Source organism: Dermochelys coriacea, chromosome 1, assembly GCF_009764565.3.
Source record: "Dermochelys coriacea isolate rDerCor1 chromosome 1, rDerCor1.pri.v4, whole genome shotgun sequence".
In the NCBI taxonomy this organism is placed as follows: domain Eukaryota; kingdom Metazoa; phylum Chordata; order Testudines; family Dermochelyidae; genus Dermochelys; species Dermochelys coriacea.
In genome coordinates, this window is record NC_050068.2 from 148,934,573 (window position 1) to 148,960,499 (window position 25,927).

Consider the following 25,927-nt stretch of genomic DNA (forward strand, 5'->3'; position numbering starts at 1 on the left):
TTGAGAGAATGATTAATAAACTGAATGCAAAAAGTAGTCAAGTCAGATGAAAAATGAACCGGTCAAAAATAAAATGCATGCGATCAGATATTCTGCCAAGAACCCAAATAATTCTTGGAGGAGAGCAGATCCAAGAGGTTGATAAATACGTTTATTTGGGCCAGGAAGTCAACATGTGCCATGATCAGAAAGGCAAACTGTCGCGCAGAAAAAAGCTGGATGGTGCACATTCAATGACAGCTTCCAAGGAAAGATCAGCAAAACAACTCATGCAAATCTTTTTAACTCGACTGTGTGTCCAGCAATGTTATATGGCAGCAAAACATGGTCGCTGACAAAGGTTGAAGAACATCAATTGTCTGTCACACAAAAGGTGATGGAACGAACATTTTTGGGCATTTCGCTCCACGATCACATCCCCTACGAAATAATTAGGCAGCAGTTGGAGTGCGAGACATTGTTGAAAGCAAGCTCAGCAAAATGCGGTGAGAAGGACATGTGGCCCGGCTCAGTGACAAGAGATGGACCAGAGCTATATCCGAGTGGTATCCACAAGAACAAAAACCGCCACACAGTCGGCCTCCAAAGAAGTGGGATGATTTCCTAACCAGGAGATATGGACAAGCCTAGTGAAGGATGGCCAGACCGAGAGAAGATTGGAAGATGTGTTGTGATCGACTCAATTTCAACTGATGAAGGACCAACAGTCTACTAAAAACCTGATCTAAATACATAAAAATATATGTGGAAGAGTGAAGCACTAGGAAAATGTAAAGAGAAGTCAATCTACTCTGTTTACTAAAACTGCAAACAACGTTCCATCAGCATCCACGCTGAAGCGAACAAGCCCCTCAAACCTTATTGGTATGTGCCTGGTTGATATACTCATCATAGTAGAACATGAAGGCTCATTAGGCTCATCATTTTGAGTTATATAATAACTAGGCACTTCTATAGTGTTTTCAGACTGATGACCACAAAGTACTTTACAGATGAGGGCTGGTCAAAACTTTTCTAATGGAAGAGTTTTCTGTAGGAAAATGCTGATTCCACAGAATCAAAACCCTTTGCAGGAATGTATTGATTCTGTCAAAAACGTTTGACGGAAATCAGGCAGACAATCAGGCAGGCTGGTTTCCCACCAGCTAGATTGGTTGGGCTGCCTGGTTCCCCAGATGTCAGAGAAGTGCATTGCAAGGATTCCCAGGCTGCCCGGTCATCAGACTATATTTCCCACAAGTGAAATCTGTGACAAAGTTCATACAAATTGCCAGAATTTACAGAGTGATCTACAAAGAATTTCTTTAGAAACCCCACAATGTTTTACAAAAGATCCTGCAGGTTTTCTCCACAAATTAGACTGCAGGAATTCCAGGTGACATCTATGTTTAACACTCAATATAATATCAGAAAATTAATTTTATCTATTGCTTTGGCCCTGCAGAACAACATGGTAACAATGTTCATTGTTGACCTGAGAAGTTTACTTATACTATGGAACATCACTACCAACCATTCGTGTTGATAGGATTGCTTGCTTAACTTATACACCTGCTTAAATGGGGCTTTGCTGAATCGGCTTGAAAGAATTGTGACATACTATTAGAGAACTTGTATTGATAACTTAGGCAGTTATCTATAAAATAAAGCATTATCAATTAGCTAAAACATGAAAGTCCATTTCAATTCCAATTGCTTTAAGTGGTTAATCAAGTGGACAACACAAATTTTTTAAAAAATGCATTAAGTGCGGTTAATTACATCTACTAGAGTCAGCGGGGTGGTGGAGTGGATAATAGCATAATGGCTTTCTGATTTAATTGGTTAAGTGACTATCTGTTGTATAAAATGTTTCACAGATAATTCTGGAAGGTCACAGTGATAAAAATACAAGAGTATCTGTTGTGAGGGAAAGAACTGCGGAAATTCTAAAGGACTGAGTAGTTTTTGTGGAAAAACCTGTGACATTATGTTCAGTGTGAAATCTGTCATGAAGAACAGGATACAAGTTGGAGAAATATACAAGTTTAAAAATCTATAAAGCATGTTGTATAGACTTCACTTAAGAGCATTATGCACAACATTAGGTAATGGATATCCCACTTTATAAAATATAATGATTCTTTAAAAGTGCAGTGCAAAGCAACTAAAAGATATAAAAGTTTCAAAGGCATAAGTTCAGGAAAAAATGGGGAAGTTAGAAACAAACAGTCAGTTTTTCGTTTAGAAGAAAGTTTTCCCAAAATGAAATAGTGCACCAGAATTGCACTCAATCAGCAAATTTCAGGTCCAGGTTCAGATTCTGGAGGAGGATTTTAAAATACAGACACACATACACACACTTCCGTAGATATAAATGCAACAGGACAATAACAAATTCTGTTGTGTTTGTGAAACGGGGGAACCTACAACTAGGAATCTGTGCTCGAGGTTGAAGAAGTTGAAGGATTCTGCCTCTGACCTGCACCTCTCTTTCACTAGATCCCACCACTCTATGGAATTTTGCCTTCACAGACTGGGATGGTGGGGTAGATTACTAACCACATGATGGCAGATTCTCCACCAAAACTCATGGAGAAAAGTGGCACTTGTTACTACAGACAGATTATCCAATAATTTGTGCAACTTCTCTATAGAACCGCCCAACGAGGATTCATGGCCAACTGGATGCTTTCAGTGGGGAAGGGAGAGAAGATGACAAAGGGAAGGAAAAGGGAGAGATAGGGAAAGACTCTGATTCCATTAAGTCTAAAAGTAAACTAACTGTTTTATGTTTTGTTTTGCTGATGCAAAGAAGAAGAAAATTGCAGGGAAAGACTTCTCAATTTTTGACCAGCTCGAGGCATGATACTATTTCTAGCGGCTTCTGAAAGTTGCCTTTCTAAATGAACATTTTCATTGGTTTCACACACTACTATTTCAAAGATTTCTTCTGTGTTTTCATTAGTTTGCAACCTAGTGTGATTCACAAATCATAACACCCCTTCCTCCTTTGCATGTTCAGAACAGTATGTTGATTATCCAACTTTCATGGAGCAAATACATTTGGTTAATTACAGTTTCACATAACCCAAGGAATTTTTCAATGTAATTAATAGTGATTGAGGATCATGATTCTGTTTTCTGTAATAAGGAATTCTGAATTATTGAGGTTTTATTGTGTATCATAGTTCTGACTACAAAACATTCACTGAGAATATCAATCGATCCAGACCAGACCAAGTGGCAAATTAGGGTGGGCATAAATGTGAGCTATGGAGAAGTACATGAAAAGTTATTTCTTTTTTTAAAAAAGTATTTTTATGAACATGAACACATTTTACTTTTGAAAATAGAATTTAAGTTAAAATAATTACAGTCACATACAACAGTCATAGGTTTGTATTTAAAATGCCTAAAGGTTAAAATTATGTTTGAATCCTTCTAACTAAACATGCAAAATAATCCTCTCCAGTGCTGGAGGAGGAGACACAATATTTAAGAGATCAATATTGGTGGAATGTAGCAAATGAATTAATATGCTTATCTCCTTTCTATTAGAGTGATTCATGAGGAAATGTGCAGAATATTTCATGAAGATAATTTCTCAACATGCTTTTCTAAACAAATCATTATTGACTATGTGCATTTTGTATATGCACCTTTCCCCCCAAAAGAGTTGTTTAAACATTAAATAAAATTATCCTGTAAAATAATAAATCAAACTGCCCCCCAAATATATATATTGTAGTTTATAAGATAAACAACTCATCGAACTGTACAGTCAAATCCCTTAGGTACGTATTCCAGAACATTTAACTCATTTTCAGCAGGAATCCTCCATTTATATATGCATTTCTGGGGTACTAACATTTGGGCATACAGGAAATGCATTTTAGACCTGAAATTCTATTACCTGCATGGCCCCTATAAGAAACCCCAAGATAGATTCTCTTTTCCCTAACCCCTCTATACTTGTCTGTCTCTTCTTAGATTGTGATTTCTTTGGAGCAAGTAGCAGATAGTGGTAGATACCATAAATAACTACATTTAAAATAATTACAGATACTTGATTTCAATAGGAGTTGAGAATGCCTGACACCTTTGGAAAACCAAGCCACTTATTTATGTAATTCACTATGTATTTAGCTAGCTAACTTCATGAATAAATATTTGAATTTTTTTAGTCAAAATGACTTCCTCAGTCAGACACTGAGCTGGAGTGAGGATTTAGGAGTTCTTCACTCCAGTTACCAAGCTTCAAGCACTGGACCACGGCACTGTATTCTGCACAAACAGAGAATAGTCTTTTCTATTATTTTCTCTTAATCAAATTGTTAAGTATATTCAAGGAGGATACTCGAGAACTGAGCTCCTAACTGTGTAATGTGGATGAAGAACTGTTAGCCCTTTTACTCTCTATTACACAGACACAAGCACCTCTCTCTCTCTCTCTCTCTCTCTCTCTCTTGCACCTTCCAGTTCCTGTGTTCTTTTTTCATTCCCATTTTACTATCCACTTTTAATTCTCTTGATGAGAGACACCATTCTTATATTTGTCTTCTGTTCTTAATGATATATATTGTACTCTCTGATCACGTTGTTTCTGCCTTTTAATTGTGTCTGAATTGCATGTGTTTGTTATGTTAAATCCTAATCAAGTTTGCAGGGTCATAAAGTTACTGGTAAACCGGTGACTATATGTAACAGCTGTCATCTTCAGCCACGACAGAAGGTTAATTCCCTCATCCTACCTTGCTAAGGTTCAGAATGGAGCACTCTCTTTGTCCCTCTACCCATGTACCATATGTGAACTGTCAAGAGCAGTTCAGAATCTGAATGAGCACTGGATGGATGGTATGAATAAAAATTGCAACGTTTTTGAATGGCCAATTAAATCCCAACTCTCACTTATAGTTGTCATTGCAGAAATCCTAAAGTTGTCAGGGGAAAACAAAATCGTACAATAGTCAGTCAAGAAACTGAGTCAGAAAACACACATTTGTATCCTCTATTTAACCAGAGAGCAGCATGGAGCCTGAAGGATTATAGGATACTGCCAACTTGAAATCTAGCCAATCACACACAATGAAAGCAGTTTCAGATATTAAATCTGCCCCTGAATCCCCTGCACATGTTTTTGGTTATACAAATCACATTTTGCCATTTTAAAAGCAGTGTCATCTCCCCTGTTGCTGGATGAAAGGCCTCACACAAACAACTGGGTAAAATGATTCAACCATAAAGAAACTGTGAAATTGACTGTACAGAAAGGCAATGAACAATCGTAGGTGTTACTTATAACAGTAGATTAAAAAGTAATCAGAAAGAAGTGAGACATTTTCGGGGACAATTCCTTTAAATATTCAAGCAACAGCAAGGGAGACCAAGTGAAAGCGCCTGTCCTTCTAACCTCAGTCAGCCTGGAGCAGAGAGTTTCCATCCTCATGCTGGAGGGAAGGAGCAACAGGAGTGAAATGAACCAAGAGAAACAACAAGTCTGTTATTAAAACAAACATTAAAAAAAATAAATGTCACAATTTCAGTAAAGAATAGGGTCAGATGAGTGGGTAGGGAGAACTGCAGGGGGATCACTGAACTAGGGAGCAGGACACAGAGGGGCAGGGGCTGTGGACAGGCACCCAGAGGAATCAAGAAGTCACAGTGGAAAGCCAATAGTCCAGCTCAGCTCAGACTGTATCTCCCGATCAACTGCCCACACAAGGTTCACAGTCAATTTTGTTCAAGATACGGACAAAAGCTCAGTATAGATTTTATTTTATTCTATTTTGATTTGGTTCACATATTTCAGTTTCTGATATAGCTATGCAGAATAGCCAGAACAACATCCAACCACAGTGCTGTATTAACTTCCAATGTCTCCTCAACCTCCATTTCACCCTGTGGAACATTTTTTTGGGAATCTAAAACCTGTTCTCCCTATGTGGCTCCTGTCTTTGCCTTCCTAAAATGGTTTTTATTTCCAGGTAATACCTTGTCCATGCCCTCTTCCACTGTCTCTCTTAGCTAACTTTTATATCTCCTCTTTTACAATGCCTTCTGTAGTCAACACTAGCTACATTTCAGTTATACATTTTAATGCACATTAATCCTCCAGAGTACCTTCTTGACCTTGTATAATTTACCCAAACTTAATGTAACGCTTTTTAATTATTCAATTACTATCATACCCATGTTTCAGAGTAGCAGTCGTGTTAGTCTGTATTCGTAAAAAGAAAAGGAGTACTTGTGGCACCTTAGAGACTAACAAATTTATTTGAGCATAAGCTTTCGTGAGCTACAGCTCACTTCATCGGATGCATTCAGTGGAAAATACAGTGGGGAGATTTATATACATAGAGAACATGAAACAATGGGTGTTACCATACAAACTGTAATGAGAGTGATCAGGTAAGGTGAGCTATTACCAGCAGGAGAGCCGGGGGGGGGGACCCTTTGTAGTGATAATCAAGGTGGGCCATTTCCAGCAGTTGACAAGAACATCTGAGGAACAGTGGGGGGAGGGGGGCAGGAGATGGGGGAACAAACATGGGGAAATAGTTTTACTTTGTGTAATGACCCATCCACTCTCAGTCTTTATTCAAGCCTAAGTTAATTGTATCCAGTTTGCAAATTAATTCCAATTCAGCAGTCTCTTGTTGCAGTCTGTTTTTGAAGTTTTTTTGTTGAAGAATTACAACTTTTATGTCTGTAATCGAGTGAGCAAAGAGATTGAAGTGTTCTCCAACTGGTTTTTAAATGTTATAATTCTTGACGTCTGATTTGAGTCCATTTATTCTTTTACGTAGAGACTGTCCAGTTTGACCAATGTACCTGGCAGAGCGGCATTGCTGGCACATGATGGCATATATCGCATTGGTAGATGTGCAGGTGAACGAGCCTCTGATAGTGTGGCTGATGTGATTAGGCCCTATGATAGTGTCCCCTGAATAGATATGTGGACACAGTTGGCAATGGGCTTTGTTGCAAGGATAGGTTCCTGGGTTAGGGGTTCTGTTGTGTGGTTGCTGGTGAGTATTTGCTTCAGGTTGAGGGGCTGTCTGTAAGAAAGGACTGGTCTGTCTCCCAAGGTCTATGAGAGTAGTGTGTTGTCCTTCAGGATAGGTTGTAGATCCTTGATGATGCGTTGGAGAGGTTTTAGGTGGGGGCTGAAGGTGATGGGTTCTGTTATTTTCTTTGTTGGGCCTGTCCTGTAGTAGGTGACTTCCGGGTACTCTTCTGGTTCGGTCAATCTGTTTCTTCACTTCAGTAGGTGGGTATTGTAGTTGTAAGAACGCTTGATAAAGATCTTGTAGGTGTCTGTCTCTGTCTGAGGGGTTGGAGCAAATGCGGTTCTATCGTAGAGCTTGGCTGTAGACAATGGATCATGTGGTGTGGTCTGGATGAAAGCTGGAGGCATGTAGGTAGGCATAGCAATGAGTACGTTTCCGGTATAGGGTGGTGTTTATGTGACCATCGCTTATTAGCATCTTAGTGTCCAGGAAGTGGATCTCTTGTGTGCACTGGTCCAGGCTGAGGTTGATGGTGGGATGGAAATTGTTGAAATCATGGTGGAATTCCTGAAGGGTTTCTTTTCCATGGGTCCAGATGATGAAGATGTCATCAATGTAACTGAAGATGTCATCAATTGATCAATGTCACCAATCAACATACCCATGTTTTCTAATCTAGCTAAAGTATAGAAATTTTTTTTCAGGACCCAGTGTCCTTAGGAATCTCACTAGGGATACAACAGGACCATTGCATATATTCCAAGCATATTGTTTTGCTAACTAGTAGGCAAAGATAAAAACAAAATACATGAAAAATGTCTGGGGAGAAAATGATAATCCTAACCAACATACTGTAATCTAAAAGAATTTAGGAATTGATTAAAAACAACTGATATTTTTATTACACATTGAAAAAATGGAGTATTTTTATTCATAAATAATACACAAGTGATCCATATAACAGGAGTAAGGTAGGTCTATCAGACAAGAGAATACAGTAACAATCAAACTATCATCACTGAATATAGGTCTGAACATTACAAGACATTTACATCTATTTAGAGGGCAGTAGAGTGTGTTGTTAAGGAACAAATGCTTAAAAAACAGTAAAAATATGTTGGGTGCAGAATTGTTTCTCCTGTACATTTGAGGAGAGATAATTATCTCTTATTTCGACCACCAGCCAGTGAGAAACCTGATAAAACATCAGTTTCTCACTTGGCATATTATCCTTTGCTCTTCACCTTCCAAATGTTTATTACAATTTCTTGAAGATTATTCTTGATTATTTAGTGAAATTGCAACTGCCGAAATTCAGATAATCAGGAAATGTTTGCTTAAGTTGAAAGTGTCCTGAATCATTAAATTCTAGAGGTGAATGTTTCCAAAGTTTTGGAGTGGGAGTTTGAACCATTAAAGAAAGAATCCTATTGTAAAATTCAGATCTGGATGCAGATCTTTTTTTATTTTGTCCATCCCTAATTTGTCTTCTTTAAAACTTTAATCTCATAATTTTCTATTACCTATTACAAAAAAACAAAAAAACCAACAACAAAAGAAAAAACAAAAAGACAAACTACCCTAAGGGCTTATTGTTCTTTTCCCTTGCTTGAAGTAACCTCTTCATAATCCCTGCATGTCCCTTCATTATTGCTAGTGGTCATCTATTTCATTTTCAGTCTAATTTTATTTATTTTTTAAAAAAATCTTATGACCAGAATTTGATAAACATTTCAAAATAAAGGTTTTTTTAGCACATGTCCTCCAAACATCCTTCTGCATGTTAGGTTTTATAATCGATCTCTCCTAGGCTGAATAATTAAACAAACAAAGGCTGCTCTTGGTATAAGTCTCAAACAAACTGTGCATGAGCACCATAGTGATCAAAGTGCCATTGGGCACAGCCTGGGTTTGTGTATTAGGCCTACAATGAAGAGCAGTGAGGGTTGGTTTTTGTTCATGTTAATTACTCAGCACTGGAAAGATCGATCTCAAATCCAAACACAGAGGAGATTCGAAGGTCATTCTCCAACAGAAGAATTCAACTTTCTAAAAGTTAAGTAAAATGAAAAGCTTTTGAACACTACTAAGACCTGAGATAGGAGCTTGATTCTGTCCCACAACAGCTGATGCCATTGCTATTACCAAAAGCACCTAACAGATGCATTTTCAATCCTGCTGATGGATATCCAGAACTGTGAAATAACTGATGTTATAGTTAGCTGGTAATTCTGAAAATTTGAAAAATGTCATTTCAGGCCAACCCAAAAATAATTTTTGGTGAAAGTAATAAATAAAATAATTTTTGCATCCGATGGAAAGTTTAGTTTGCTCCAAAACAAAAAAAAAACATTGTTTCAATGTTGAGGTTTTAGGCTTTTTAAGTTTAAAAGAAATGAATCATTTTGAATCAAACATTCAAAATATTATTTTTAAAATGTCAAAACACTATGTTTCAACTTATTTACATTTTTGTTTTCAACCCAATAAAATTCAGTGAAATGGACACAAATTGAGAAAGTGTTTCAGTGTCATCAAATTTGCATCTTTCACTGAAAAGACTTTTGGCTAAAAATAATTTCACCAAAAATCAAAGCAAAGAACCACAAATTTATGTCTTCCCAGATAAATAATGGATGAACTCATTTTCTATTAATTTAAGTTTTATATTACCTAGAGATCAAGAAAGTCAAGTCCCCCTTGTTAGACACATATACATCACTTGCATAAGTTAAATTACAGACTATTCACAAATTAAGACTCTTGTCTTCTACCACTGATTTTTATCAAAGCACTTATTTAAATTAAAAAAAAACAGTTCACCTTTAAATTGACAAGATATAATACTTCTTTCTTTTAAAAGACATTGTTGCAGTTTTAGGGTAACTGTCCCTTTGACCCCCTTCAATGGTCTGCTGTAAGACTGTCCTCTTTAGACTGTCCTCTTTATGTGCCAGGACCCACATCCCTTCTCTCTCCAGAAGCTGGGGGTATAGTTTGCTGTTCCCTTAGGTTCACGGTGATATCCCAGGGACTGCTCACTAAAGCTTAGCACCTGTGCTTTGTTTCCTCTCCAAGGGCTATGAATAACGTATGACAACGATTACAAGTTACCATGCAGAATTCATTTATTCAGGGACAAAAGTGTAAAGAAAAAAATATTTAAAACAATAAAAGGAACTACATGCATACTAAATGTACCAGAATCATCCATCAGTCACACAGGCCATGGGAGGTTAAAGCCCTTCCAACCCCCGTTTGCCCTCTCCTTGGACAAAAGTCAAAATGAAGGGGCCATAGTCTGTTTAAACACAGCCTTTGTACCCAAAAGCCTTTGTTCTTAGAGCACCGAAACCGGTAAAAAAAAACAGTCTCTGCCTGTCTCCTGAGGGGGCACAGCTTCAAAGGCTGGGTATCTACATAACTTCTCTTAGCATTTTGCATGAATCAGCCCTCTCGTTTTAATTCCTGGAGAAAATGTGGTAACCCTTCCCTCATGGAGAAGAATACAATCCTTAAAAAACATTGCATGTGGTTGCAATATCTGTCACACAAGTGATCTAGTGAATATCCCAGAAGAAATAGAATGGTCCTAGTTTTGCATAGGTGATGTTTGTTTTTGTGCCCACAGATTTCTAAACAATCTATGTCCCAATTCTGAAGACACTAGCAGACCTCTGCACTTACACACAGAGGCCCACTGAAGTCAATGTGTCTCTATGTGAGTGCAGGGTTCTCCTCAAGAATGAGCTTGCAGGACTGGGGTAGCACAAGTTGATATAGAAGTCAAGAGTGCCTAAGAATGATGGGGAATTGCATATTTGGCAACTTCAGTATCATCTATATTACACATTCTGTGCCCTTTCTGCTGAAATACCTTAAACTACTCTTGTGAATTTTGAGTGCCTGCCAAAGTCTGAAATCCAAGAGTGACAGCCCTTGAGACTCAAGTTGTCCTGTTATCCAGAGAACAAGTACAGCACTGATAGTTGCACAGCATTTTTATCCATCCACTCATTTATTTCTTACCTGGCCTGAAGGGATCAGCCTTAGGGTTGAGAGGACAGACTAATATGGCTGAACAATGGATCTGAGCCTATAAAATCTTAAGCAAGTGAATAACTTTACTCTCTCCAGCAGTTCCATTGATTTCACGACGATCTAGGTAAGTAAAATTTCTCATGTGTTTAAATCTTTGTAGGTCTTGGCTCTACAACTTTAACAGTATGGGGACATTGTTACTACACAAATGGAAGTTGTAGTGATACAGGCATTACCCTTGACTCTGCAATCCTGAAGCATCCAAGATTTTACCCTGTTATTAGGAACAGTGTTTGGTGCCATCTACACTATAACTTCCAATTACTTCGTGGCTGGAATAGCAGGAATCAATTACAATTGTAATGTAGACAAGTCCTTATGGTCCAGCTATACTGGAAGGACAGGAGACACAGGAGATGGTTTAATTAGGCCACAACTTTATTATTTGATGTCTGGGACTATCCAGCAGATGAAAGTGTACAGTACAGGGAGCTCCATGATCATCTGAATATTTACCTGGGGATTTCTGTCAACACCACCCTTTCCATCCTGGTCCCCAGCCAACCTGCTGCTGGTATCTTACCATTTCCCCCCAGCCTCAAATGAGAGTTAAGGTGCACTATAAGGGGATTGACTCCCTGCCGTGCCAGTCACAGGTGCGCCAAACCATCCCTTCTACTTCTTTAACACACACCTCCTTTAAACCCTTTACCAACCCATTTATCTGATCACTCTATCCCCTCCCTCTGGTACACCTGCACAGGACATCTGCCCCACACTTACATAATGACTTACAACAACATAGTCTAACTCCTGTTCCCTATTCCACCATAACAAAGCCCCTCCCTGAACCCACTGTGGGGAAAGCCTCCATGTTGGCCAATCTGGTGGTGAGGGAACAATTCTTTTCCACCCCTGTGAGAAAGGAGTGGCTAGTGCAATAGCCAGAGTAGGTCTTGAAAAAACTTTATAATTTGCCAATTCGTAGGGTGGGAGGGTGATTGCTACTCTGCTTGGTCTGGGGAAAAGAGGGCTTCTTCTGCCAAGCTTACCCTTTATCAACTCCCTGCCCTTCTGGTCCCTGGGGGTGAGTCAGTATCACCATGCTGACCAACTCTACTTCTGCAGAAGCTTCCGTACCTCTCGATCCTCCCTCCTTAATGAAGCCAGACAACACCTCCCCCACGCTCCCGGTTAAGGTACAGTGTGGCCAGTCTCCATGCCCTTTCAGTCTTTTTTATTTTTGCTGAAATTACCAACAAGGGTACCAGTTAGGTTGGTGATCTGTAAGACTAAAATAGATACACATACTAATATGCATTTAAAATATAGAAACAGAACATACTTGGATAAGCAAAAGAACCTAAAGCAAGCTGAATTAAAGAGAAATTCCTGTGAACCTATGTTTTATATGGATTATATGTAAACTAAAAAAAAAAGAAGAAAAGAAAAAGAAATAGTGATTTAAGTGGGTCATCACTACAGTGTGTTTAGCAGTTCTTAAAATCTAGCCTTCCTTTCTCATATATTGGTTGTGCATTCATCTCTAAGAATCTCCATCCGACTCTTCCAGCCTTGTGAAAATACTGCTAGAAAAAATATGGAAGAGGTAGCCCCTTAGCTAATCCTTAGCTAATCCTTAGCTAATTCTGTGATGCAGATTTGTAATATAGTCTTTGTTTATAGAATATTAATATGCCATAGTCAGTTATATGTTCTAATAAAAGCAATAGACCCAATATTGGCAGGTTTACCAACAGTGTATTATTGACCTGAGAGAGAGCAGTTGTTTCTTCTGAGCTAATAACTGGATCTATTACACAGTACCACATATTGTATCATAGCACCATATTGAAGACTAATGCTACATTCACAATTTTATAATAAATTAATTTACCAAGAACATTTTAAATGTACCAGAGACTAGCAAATTTCCTATTACTCTCTCTTATAACTCAAGAGAAGCCAAATTATCAGGCAGTTGTATCGGTAATCTTTCAGGAAAGACTGGATAACTCATAGACTTGCAATAAGTACAACATCTTTCATCTCTAGATCATCGCTTTAAATAAAACCTGAGTTGTTAATGACAAAGTCATTACCATCTGAATATCTGGTGACTATTTGGTGACCTGTGTGTAATGACTCAAAAGTGTCAGTTCAGATCTGAGCAGATAAGTAGCTAGATTAATTTTCTTTTCTAAATGTACTTGTTTATCACTCTTGCTAGAAGTCTCAGAAGAGAGGCACAGGACTGAATGTGCTTAGAGATGCATCCCCTGCTTGCTTTAAAATATACCAACATGTGATGGAGGTTCCTGAGATGATGTTTACACCCTTCACATCTTGATAGACATATGATGCCTGCCTTCCAACCTATCCCTCAAAGAAATAGTAACTGTTGACTGCTGTGTGTTTATCCATCTATCTATCTATCTATATATAGCCTTTACAAAAATCTCATCTCCTACTTCTGTTGCACTTCTCTAAATGCCATCCAATTTGCCAGTGTATTATTTACAATGTGCTGCCTACAACTCAGTACAATATTCCAGAATTATTATCTTGTTGTTTTATGATGCGATACCTTTGCATATGTAGTGTACTGGCCATTTTTACTGCCCTAACACCTTGCATATTCCCCTCTCATTGTTATCTGATCTCTCCTAGATCTTTTAACATTATGGTCTTTATTAAATCCAGATATAATTTTCAGAAAAGAGGACAATCTTATTACGTCTTATCAATGTACTTTGCATGAAGTCCACTTCAGCAGCAATTAGTACTGTATCTATTTATCATCATTAGTAGTAGTATCATATTAGTACTGTATCTATTTATTAATGTTGTTCAGTGAATATATGTTCTCATATTTTTATCTCATGAAATATTAAAATAATTGTATTTTGTTTCGTTTGATTTTGTTATTCATTTTGAATATACTAAATTATAATACTTGTGTGGTTTAGATTCTATACATGTACATAGAGTTATGCTGCGAAAGACGATTTGTATTACAGTTTTGAAGATGGAAACTCCATTTCAGAAAGTTTGAGATTTTGACATTTTTTTGGTTCCAATTTGGAACAGTCCTGAAAATTTCAAAAGTATAGGCAAAAGAAAATGCAAAAACATTGCTTTTTAGGTTAATCAAAACATTGTTTCTCCAATATTGAAATGTTTTCTTTTGATTTTATAATGTATAATTTATAGTATACTATAAAATACAAAACAAACAGAATTTTGAAATGAAAGGTTGTTTAAAAATCAAAGAACAAAATATTTAATTTTGAAAGTGTTAAAACAGGATGTTTCAATCTTGTTAAAACTCCCCCAATCCCATTTTTTCTCTTAAATGGAGTTTCAGCAAAATCAACATGATTTTGAGAAGTGTTCTGAGGAACAGCATTTTCCAACAGAAAATGGTTCCATCCAAGTTTTTCTGACCAAGTATCAGTAATGTTTTAGCACAAAAAATATTGCAACCAAGTCCGAATACTTCTGTATCAGACCGCCTCCAACAGCAAAATATGAATTGATCATTGAAGTGAATATTGATAGTTGCCTAGGTACAACTGATCACAACAAATTTTCATTCATTTTGTGCAAAGGAAATCTAGTCCTGATCAATAATATGTACACTTGATACTTTAAAAGGGCCAGTTTCCAAAAGCTGAAAAGAATCATGAGGAAAAACTAAGTGAAAAGAAATATTTAGACATAACATGTGAATGACAATTGGGATTTGTGTAAGAATGTTTTAGATGGTCAAGAAAACTACAATTCCACAATGAAAAATGAAGGCTCCTTTGGTTAAAAAAAAGCCTATTAAAACTATATATATATATAACAAATGGAAAAATGGGGAAGCTGATAGCAAAGATACAAATCAGCAGTTAGGAATTACAGACAACAATTAGGGGAGTTAAGGGTTAGGGCTGAGGACAATGAAAAGAAAGTTTTTAAAATACCTCAAGAACAAATTAAATCCTAGCAGTGGTAAAGGTCTGATAGTAGATAAGGATGGAAATGATTGACTGGGATGATTTAGTTAGGGATTGGTCCTGCTTCAAGCAGGGGATTGGACTAGATGACCTCCTGAGGTCCCTTCCAACCCTGATATTCAATGATTCGATGATAAAATTGTCAATCATGTTACATGAAAGACAAAAATAATCAATATTTTTGTTCTTTATTGGGAAGGAAGCAGGATAAGGTATACATATCTTAGTGACAATGAAATATTTTCTATTCCATCAGTAGCGGAGAGAGGATGTTAATGCAACTATGAAACATTTTAAAATTTGCCTGACTGGATAATTTGCACCCAAGAGTTTTAAAGGCTGTGCCCATGGAGGTTTCTGAACTGTTAGTGTTGATTTTTAACAAATCTTGGAGCACTGTTGACATAATATACTGAGACTTCTGTAAGACTTAGTTTTGCATGACATTCTGATACAAGAGAGTTAGCACTACATAAAATCAGTACAATATGAAATGGATTAATGGCTGGTAATCTGAAAAATGACTAAAAGTAACTGTAATGCAGCCAAATAAAAGATCATATATCTAAGAACAAAGAATGTTATTCACACTTAAATAGTGAGGGACAGTATCCTGGAGTGCACTAATATGGATAAGAACTTAAGAGCATAGTAGAAAACCAACAGAACATGAATGTCCAGTTCCCTGCTGTAGCTAAGAGGGTGAATGTGATCCTTGGATGTGTGAGCAGGGGAATATCAATTAAGAATAGGAAAGTTATATTCCCTCTGTACGTAGCATTAGTGAGATCATTCCTGGAATGCTGTGTTCAGTTCTGGTGTCCACACTTCAAAACTGATATTGAAAGTTGGAATGGGTTCAGAAAAGAGCTATAAGAATGATTAGTGGTCTGCAAAATATGCCTTATGTTGGGACACTTAAGAAACTTAATCTGTTTATCCAGGAAACCATTAAGGTACCTACATAGGAAAGAGATTTGATAGAAGATGGCTCTTCAGCAGAAAAAGAGCCAGCAATGGAAATCTGAAGCTCAACAAACAGACTAGAAATAAGATGCAAAATTTGAAAAGCGAAACTAATTAACTATTGGAACAATTTACCTAATAATGTGATGGTTTCACTTGAAGTCTTTAAAGCAAGACTGGATATCTTTCTAAATTATATGCTGTAGTTCAAACAGAAGCAATGAGCTTGTTAAGAAATTACTGAGGAGATCCTACGTCTCGTGTTACGCAGGAAGACGGATTATATTCTAATGGTCCCTTGGGCCTTAAAATCTATAACTCTATAAATCATTGTATTAATGATAACTAATGACCAATTCAGTATTTTGCAAATGTAAGGGAACTGTTGGCCCCTTACTAAAACCCACTGGGTTTTTTTTTGGGTTGGTTAGCTCCCGATACCAAAAGGAAGGGGAAACATCAATGGGAAATCAGGATCCTGAAACTGACAGTCCCCAGGAACAATAGGGAGAGGCCAATGCTCTAGGTCAACCTGATTGATAGGGCGGGTATTCTAATGAGGGAGTGAGGAGGCTGGGGGAGGGTCCTGTTCTCCATGTGAGCCAGAATTGTGTGGAACAGAGTGGGGCTGAGCCAAGGAGAGAGCAGGAGCCCAAGCTAAGCAGGAGAGCAGAGCTGTGCCAGCCAAAGAGAACCAGAGAAGCAGCCTGGAAGCAGGTCAGTGTTGGGAGCAGAGCCACAGAAGCAGCCCAGAGAGCAGATCTGCGCTGGGAGGAGAGCCACAGCAACCAGAGTCACAGGGGCCAGAAAAGCAGCCCAGGGAGCTGGAGGCAGAGCAGCAGCAGTGCTGGGGCTGGAGTTGGGATTGGAGCTGGAGCAGTCAGGAGTGGTGAGCATCTGGAGAGAGCGAGGGGGGGATCCTGGGCAGAGGGCCTAGCACAGGGAGACACCCCCAGCCAAGACGCCTTGCAGGCCAGACTTGGAGGGAGAATGCAACTCTGACTGGGGGAAGCTGACACTGGGAAGAAGGGTCCAGCCCCCTAGAACCTGAAGGCGTATCCCAGGACATAGGAGCCGAGTTCCTAATCTGCTGGGAGTGCTCCACCCAGGCCCCACCCCACCCCTTTCCCCCAAGACACCACCCCCGCCTCTTCCCCACCCAAGTGCACTGCGACCTTGCTCCTCTCCCCTCTGCCCCAGCACCTCCTGACACCACGAAACATCTGATCCATGGCAGGCGGTAGGTGCTGAGAGGGAGGGGGGAGATTCTGGTAGGGAGGCTCCTTCTCGCCCTTTCCACCAGGCCCACCTGCCGCTCGCCTCCCTGTTCGCCTCCTCACCCCACTCGCCCGCCTGCCTCCCACCTCTCCTCCCAGCCTGCCTCCTCACAATTTTATGGAAGTTCGGGGACCCCCAAAGCCTGGGGCCCAAGCTGGTCACCCTGATTCACTGTACCCAAGGGATGGCTCTGCCTGCAGCACAGCCAGGGCCAGGGCAGGAGGCCTAGGACATGAGAGGAAGAGACTATGAACTGCCCTTGCATTCCAGAGTCACTGGTTGTGATGTTCCCATGTCACAGAGCGGGATTATGTGTTTTCCTTTAACCTTCCCCATATTTTCCTTATTTTTTTTAAATTGATTGCTGTTTAATAAATTGTATTTGCTTTGAACTGTATGTAATGATCAGTGCTTCAGGGAAGCATCCAATGCGGAGAGAGCACCCCAGAGTGGGGACACCCTAGCCCCTGCCCTAGAGTGACCATGACAAGGTTGGGGGTTGAGCCCCCCCAGGAATCCTGGTACTAGCCTTGTTGGGTTACAAGGACTTTGCCACATAGGAGAGTCCTCAAGGTCAGGCAGACCTCTGGGTAAAGAAAGCAGAGCAAGGACTCAAATTCTCCATATCCTGTTTCACTGGGCTAATTTATAAGCCAGGAAAGTTCCCCACAATAGCGGGACCATTACCCTTTTTACACCAAGACAAAATTTAAAAGCCAATTGTCCTGCTCGTATTAAAACAAAAAAATTAAGCACAAGGTAAGATACATTAAATCTCAAGAGGAAAAATAAATGGTGATCCAGACACCGCAGTGCCAGGATGCAGAGTCCTGTCCTTTTCTTTGCCAAAGAAGGAATTAGTAACAACTTAGGCTCATGCAGTGGCTCCAAAGATGGTCCATAAAAAAACAGCTGCTCTAAAAGAGAGAGTGCCAGCCTGAGAGAAGTCTGTTCTATTCATGGCTGAGGGTCTGCATAAAAATCCCTAAACAGCAGTATCATTTTCTTCACCTTTGTGTTTTGTCAACTGTTTTTCTGCAATCAAAACATAAAAATTTCTCCCTAAGAAAAGCTATCTGGTTGGCTGATTAGTTTTATGTTTAGTTGCTTCACCAGCTTACACTCATCACTGAAATAACCTTAATGTTAATTGTAAATGTGAGATCTTCACATTCATGATCCTTCTCTCACAGTATGCTGCGTATACAGTAGTTTGAGTTACAGTAAATCATAATTGCAATGGTTGAAAACAGGTTCCGTCTACTAAGCGAAAAAGTTAAGTGAGCTATATAGATAAAAATGGATTGATGTGTTAAATTCTAAGCACAAGAATCCACCTCATCATAAATTATATCAATCGGAAATTTAAATTTCTCACTCAGTTAAATTTTACAAACACACATACAAACACAGATGTAAAATGAACTGCCAACTGAATGACTGCAGCTACCTGGTACCTGTACAATGCCACTGTTTTAGTCTTCAGGTGTTCAACTGTTCCCCATTCCTTCCCACATCTCAACTCTATCTGCCTTTTCCATTTTATTTTGTGGTACCTCCATTAACAATTGTTTTAAGTACGGGAAGAGGTTACAGTCAGACAAAAAGTTGTGGTGTATTTTTTTTTGTAATATTCATAATGAGCAAGTGTGTGACAGAATTTGTGGGAATGGACTTTAACACTGTCTTTTTTCCTTCTAGCTGAGAAGTGGCATTATGGAATAAACCACAAGACTGGTCACTCCTAGTGCTATTTTTTTTCTCTTCTCTAGCTCCTAACAGATGTAAATACCCCACTGAGCAAACATTTGATTTGTGAGCAAACATTTAACATATTGAGTTAAACAACCCATGAAAATAATTACAGTTGTGAGTTTAACATACTTCAGACCTTACAACATTGTATAAAATATTACCATTTATTTAATTAACTTTAGAAAATTTAGAGAAAACAATCGAATCAAAAATGTGTCTGAAAGGAGGAGAATAAATCAGCCTTCTACAGAAGGAGAAGAGGATACCATTTCACTCTGTAGTACGTTAACTGCTCCACTGGAGCAAACTAATTAATTTTTTTATTGCACTATAATCAGAAAGTCTAATCTTAAAAAAATGCAAATGGTACTCCAAAGGCTTAAAGCGCTTATTAACTGTCCTTCAGGTATGGTATCTTTAAAAAAAAAAAGAAGACCAATACCTTATTAATATTCCGTAATTGCTTGTTTTGTTTTGGATTGCCCCTCCATGATACATTCCATTTAGTCACTGCTAATATGCCAATTAAACCTTGGAATCACTTTTATACACACCCATTTAACAACCACTATTAAAATCAATTTATTCAGCAACGGAAAGGAGCAAACACCAAAGTGTATTGCCACCTTAACACAATTCATTTTAGTCTAAGAAAAAAAAACATTGTCTTTCATTAATGCACTTGCAAGTATTTACAGATGGCTTTAAAGAAATAGGGCTTTACCAACTATAGGTGAGGGATCATGGGTCTCAAACCCAGGTGCGTGGTCCAAAGCTGTGTCCAGACCCAACAGATCTCCAATACAAGCAGGGGAGAAGGCTAGCAGAATCCATAAACTCTGAGTTTGTACCCTTGGACTAGAGAATTGCTAATATAGTACATATTTTTAAGAAAGGGAAAAAGTGATCCAGGAAATTATGTCTGTTAATTTGACCTCGGTTGTATGCAAGATCTTAAAGTCTATGAATCTAACTCTGGCCCATCAGAGGCTCTACCCACAAAGCTCCTTGAATGGAACATATATCTATCCGGGCCAATTAGTAGAGATGCACTACTTAAAATCCAGGAGGTGGCATAGGAAGTTGTCCGAGCAACTGAGTGAACCCTGACCTGACCTGCATCTATATTGGACCCTTACTCCAGATTGACCCTGCCATTGTTCCTTGACTCCAGTCTGACCTTTGACATGGCTGTCTGATTCCAGCCCTGAGCCTTGGTGTGTCTCCTGACATTGAGTCTTCCCAACCTTAGGTGCGACTCCCAGCCCCAACCCTTGGTGCGTTCCTGACTTCGGCTCTGGTTCCTGGCTTCTGACTCAGCTCTGACCAGTAGTCCTTACCACCCACACACCAGTCCCTTTCTTATGTACCAGACACACCTTAGATATTTTATTTTAATGGTCTACCACAGTACATACCTGCTAGTGCACGAGATAGGAAAATGTAAAAAAAAATTTCAAAAGTAATGCCAGAAAGAAAAATATATATGTAGGACATGATTTAGTGTGAAATCCTGGCCCCATTGAAGTCAATGGGAGTTCTGACATTGACTTTAATTGGGCCAGATTTTTGCCCTTGATTTTTATATTTGCTTACCTTCATGTGGTAGCTTTCTTGACCTAAACTTTACATTTTCCCCATATATTCGAGACAGTTTAAAATTTTAGAGAAAGATGCAAGTGTTGCAGAAAGCTTCCGATATTAAATAAATTTAAAAAAAACAAAATTGGCTAATTTGTGAAATCATTCATCCCAAAAAAGTTTTTATCAGCAAGGTCTTCATTCCTCCATTCTGCAGCAAGGCAACGGATGAGAGGATGACCTGGTGTAAGCACGCTTTTTTCATTATGGAGTTCATTAAGAAAGAAATTAAAGCTCGAGACCCTACAAGTAACCTAAGGGGGTGAATCATAGCATCTTATTGTGTAATATACAAACTGATCACATATAAACTTAGTTTTTTCTGTTCATTTGCTTTTAGGCAAAGGGATAATCAACTTGTAAGTAATCCCATGTACATAAATGGACCTCAGTATAAACAGCTAAGTAAAATGTCAGATCGTCAACTGTTGTTATAGTGTTGCTGGAGCTCTGATGTTCCCAGAATATTAGGAAGACAAGGTGGGTGAGGTGATGTATTTTATTGGACCAAGCTGGTCCAATAGATATTATTACCTCACCCACGTTGTCTCAGATCATCAACTGTGAGTTTTTAATACACAATGTAAAGAAGAGCACTTGCTGTACATCCTCAGATTCTTTCGACAGTTAAAATGAACTGCAGGTTCAATGAAAAATGCAGGTTTTAATTCATGATTAAGTGGCTTGCTCTTCAATCTTTTGAACAAATACTATAACAACCTAACAATTTTTCATTTTTTTTTGGCTGCTCCAGAAGAGACCCATACAAAATAAGAGAAAAACTTCTACAGCCTTGTCAAATTCCACATGAACACCTGCTTCAGGAGTACAGCATCTTCCCCTACAACTGTCAGTGGATTTCAACACATATAAGGGATGAGCACAACTGGAGAAGTCTGTTCTCTTACTGAGAGGCACAAGGAACTCTCATTAGCACTACCGGGATCAAAAGCCCTGATTAGCATGAATCTCAGCACTCTCTATAATTTTGAGATGAAACAAACCAAAAGCATTTCCTGTCTTAAAAATAAAGCAGTCTTGTTGTTATGCCATCACATTTTGTTACCCTTTCATCAATTAATTTTTCAATTAGCACAATCCTTAACAAGCTGATGACAGCCTATCTAGACAACTGGCAAAGACTCAGTTTGTATTGCCACTTTAGAGACATTCACACATAGGGGAAAAAGTAATGATTTACAGAGATGTTCCATTGCATATGCCAATTCTAAGAAAACAAGTTATTGTGCAAAATATAAGCTTTTGTTTGTAAGTGAAAGAGGACTTGGACTTAAGCATTGCTGCTACTGCAGTTCAATAGGTAAAAAAAGCTTATTTGTATTCAGTAAACTGGAGACTCTGTCTTAAGACCCAGCAGCAATTTTTCCCTTTATTAGACTGTGCTCAATAGCCCATTATAGAGGTATGTGTAATGGCCCTCTAGGCACAGAGTGCTTCATGATCTTAAAAAATTATATGTATTTCTCGTATGGTGTTACTTTCTAATTTTAGTCCAAGAGTCAGATCACAGAATTCTTTACAATTCTAAGAGAAATACTACAACTCAAGGCCTCTTGCCATATTACAAATGTATACTTGAAGATATTTCTTTCAGCTACCTTCACCGCCAACACAAATAAACATATTGTGAAGCACTGGCTTGCATTAAAAAGGAGAGTTTATTACAACGTTGACTTTAAAGCAACATCGTCCCACACGTAAACTATGACATCACTTCAGATATCTGTACTGCAATAGGTTACCTTTTTCATAACGGACAGTGACACAGGGATAAAAAAAATAAGATGCATTAAATATTAGCAATTGGTCTTGTATTATTAGCAATTATCATTAAATATTAGCAATTGGTCTCTGCTGAGGTCTTGTAAATCTTCGGATCTGAACAAATCCCAGCAGAAAGTTATAATTCATTTTCACTTCTACCACAATCTTGTTATAACTGGAACAGAATAATTTTAAAAAAATCTTTAGCTATAAAATGGAACATTTGACAATTCAGCAGTCTGAAGAAAGAAATGGCTCTCTCATTTTGAACAAAAGTAGGCACTATCACTTTTTAAATTTAACATTTCAGTTCTCTCTTTTTACTAGGATAAGATATTGGTTCTTAGGAAATACAAAATTAATACAAGAGAGAGTTCAGAAGTCGCAATTTAAGCAAAAGGTGGAACAAAAACTGAAGACAGCAGTGCAAGAATGAGAAAGAATAGGATGACAAGAAAGGAGAAATCCTGCCTGTCCTGGTTCAGGGGCAGTTTAGCCATGTGGCCATTAATTGCCTTTCATGTGCCTCTTCACAGACAGAGATGACTCTACTGCACTCTGACTCCCTAATCTGTCTTTTCAGGGCACTTTAAGAACTCACAGTTCACAAAATAATTCAACACAATCTCCAGAAGGAACCACATGCATTAAAACTCAGGTGCACACTGACCTGCCAGGCCCTAACTCTGGGTCAATGTGTCTCTACCAGTTGTCCAAACAAAGTCTTTCAAAACAAAACTCATGAAGTCTTCACCCCAGTTTCAGTTGGGCACAGCTCTCTCCTCTCTGAGGAGCTGTCAGTCTCTCCCCCGCTTGTTGGGTGGGGTCTCTTTAAGGCCAGAGAGTTTTCTCCTGCTCCTTGAACTTTTTCCTGATAACTCAGGTCCCTGCAGGAGCCTTCTTGGTCCCTGAAGTGCGTCTGCATACCTAGCTAGGCTTCCCCAGCTTCTAGCTTTTTTTTATCTTGGGATCATCTTATTTCATCCAGGTGTGACTAGTCCTAATCAGGGCTATCTTAGTCCCCTGCTCTCCAGCCTATGAGGCAAACCATCCTGTTACAAGGAGAAAAGCAGAAAAAATAGTTTTCTGCTTAAATCATTCACAGATTATTTACATCTTGTGCAGTGTTCAGATACTGTGGTGATGCAGTAGGATACAAGAACCCAGAAAGAATAGATAAGCAGCAAGTTTGTTTGCAGTGCTGGTTCTAGCCCACTAGGTCTCTCCAACACTAATTAATAGGGGCCCCTTCAGCTGCTCGGGGCCCTAAGCAATTGCTTAGTCTGCTAATGCCTACAGCCGGCTCTGGGGGATGGTAGCTGCAGCAGCTAGTAGAGGAAGTAAATGAGGTATAATACAAAACTCAATAGATGATTGCCAATAGATGCCAACATCTGTAGGGGACTTACCACCAGAGTAGAAAAGGATAATATACAGCTTAGTACAGAATGTCCTTGGAAGGGAGTAAGTCAAGTGCTATTGGACACTCTGGCACAAATTGCTTGGTGTAAGAAGTTACAATATGACTGGGATTAATTCCTGGTTTAGTGGAGAGAAGGTTCTCAGAAGAATTCCATCCAATATACAAAATATTGACCTGTGTAATAATGAGATCAAGACATGCCACATGAAGAATTCCAGCTGCAGATAAGATATGCTAGTTTTAGGACAAATGGCAGCACAGGTTGACTTGCCTGGAATGTAACAATGGCACACTCAAATATGAAAGGACATGAGTGGTAAATATGGCTAAATGAGGCAGAGTGGTCACATTAGTGCAGCTGGCAGCTCTGAAATTCATCTAGGTACATTTCATTTCTTTTAGTTGGCTTCTGTTCCTAGTGAATGCACTTCTAAGTTATGCAAGGATACATTAAAAATGCTTTAAATGATAGATAATGAAGTTGGAAACAAAAGGTATATGTTTTCCTGTAATGTGTCTTTGACTGCTATTAGCAAATATCTCCCATGGCTGGAGATGGGACACTAGAATGGGAGGGCTCCGAGTTACTACAGAGAATTCTTTACCTGGTGTCTGGCCCACATGCTCAATGTCTACATGATCACTATATTTGGGATCAGAAAGGAATTTTCTCCCAGGTCAGATTGGCAGTGAGCCTGGGGTTTTCACTTTCCATGGCAGGTATGGGTCACTTACTGGTTTGAACTGCAGTTAATGGTGGTGTCTAACTTAAAGTCTTTAAATCAAGATTTAAAGACTTCAGTAACTCTGTCAGAGGTTAGATGTCTATTACAGGAGTGTATGGTTCAGGTTCTGTGGACTGCAATGTGCAGGTGGTTAGACTAGCTTATCATGATGGTTTCTTCTGGCCCTAAAGTCTGAGAGTATTTTGGTGGAGAACAGATAAGAGCAGGATAATGGTATAAACCTACCGGTATTTCATCTTTTAGGCAGAATGAACACAGTACGTAAAAATGTATATAATTAATGTTTCCTGTGCAAATTATTAATGTGCAAATTGGACTGTCTGAGTTTGCAGCATGTTTATATCAGGCACACTAAAGCTCTTTTCTGAGGAACCGAAACACTGGCTTAAAATTGATCCATCAGTCTTTGTGTTCATTTTATCCTGAAACTATGAGAAGTGGTTTCCTTAATACCAAGAATATGAGTTGCACAGAATCAGATTATTGTCAAAGAAAACACATGCGTGCGCGCGCGCACACACACACACACACAACAAAAAACTCAAGAAAAACATTTTGACTTGAGACTTAATGATTAAAAACAATTTTCATGTCAATTTGTGGGTAAGAATAATATATCACATTGCATTTTAGTCTCTGAAGCCAACTATTTGTCCGCTTCAGTGATACAAATGCGAGGATGAATTCTGGCACTTGTCAGCCTATGATAAATTACTAGCAGACTAATACTTGTCAGTACAGTGATAACTGATTACACTGTAAAACCGCACTGAAGATGAAAGGTGATGAACACTTTACAAAGCAAAGATTTAAAAACCACACCAGTCACTACAGTTCATGGCACAATAATTCTGCACTTCCTTTTTTTAATTTATCAAAGCAACCTACCCAATACGCATTTTAACAGACATTTCCCAATACCACAAACACAACTAAAACAAATGTGTAAACGCAGATATCTAGTAGTAAACAAAGTACAGTCATCCTGATTCTACCATCAATCTGTATTTAATGGGCCATATGTGGGGCCAAGAGGCCAAGTTTCTGCTCTGCACAGAAGTGAGGCCTGGGGTCTTTTAGAGAGCAGGTTACACTCATCGATTCTCTTCTTGACCGAAGCGCAGATTAGAGCAGCCTGGGTGCTCCTTTAACAAGTATCAGCTGACAATTGTGCCAAAGAGACATCTGCCAGTTGAGGACAACACACTCTGGCCATACCCTCAACATACCCCATGCACTGAAGCAGAAGGGGAAATGTGGCATAGAAGATAACACTAGCTTTAAACTGCTAGGAGA

General features: G+C 38.8%; 1 protein-coding gene across 9 annotated transcripts in view; it reads right to left on the bottom strand.

Annotated features, from left to right (window-relative positions):
* Window positions 1–25,927, bottom strand: part of DMD (dystrophin) — a 1,935,994-nt gene that overhangs the window by 1,424,770 nt on the left and 485,297 nt on the right. The window lies entirely within an intron of this gene.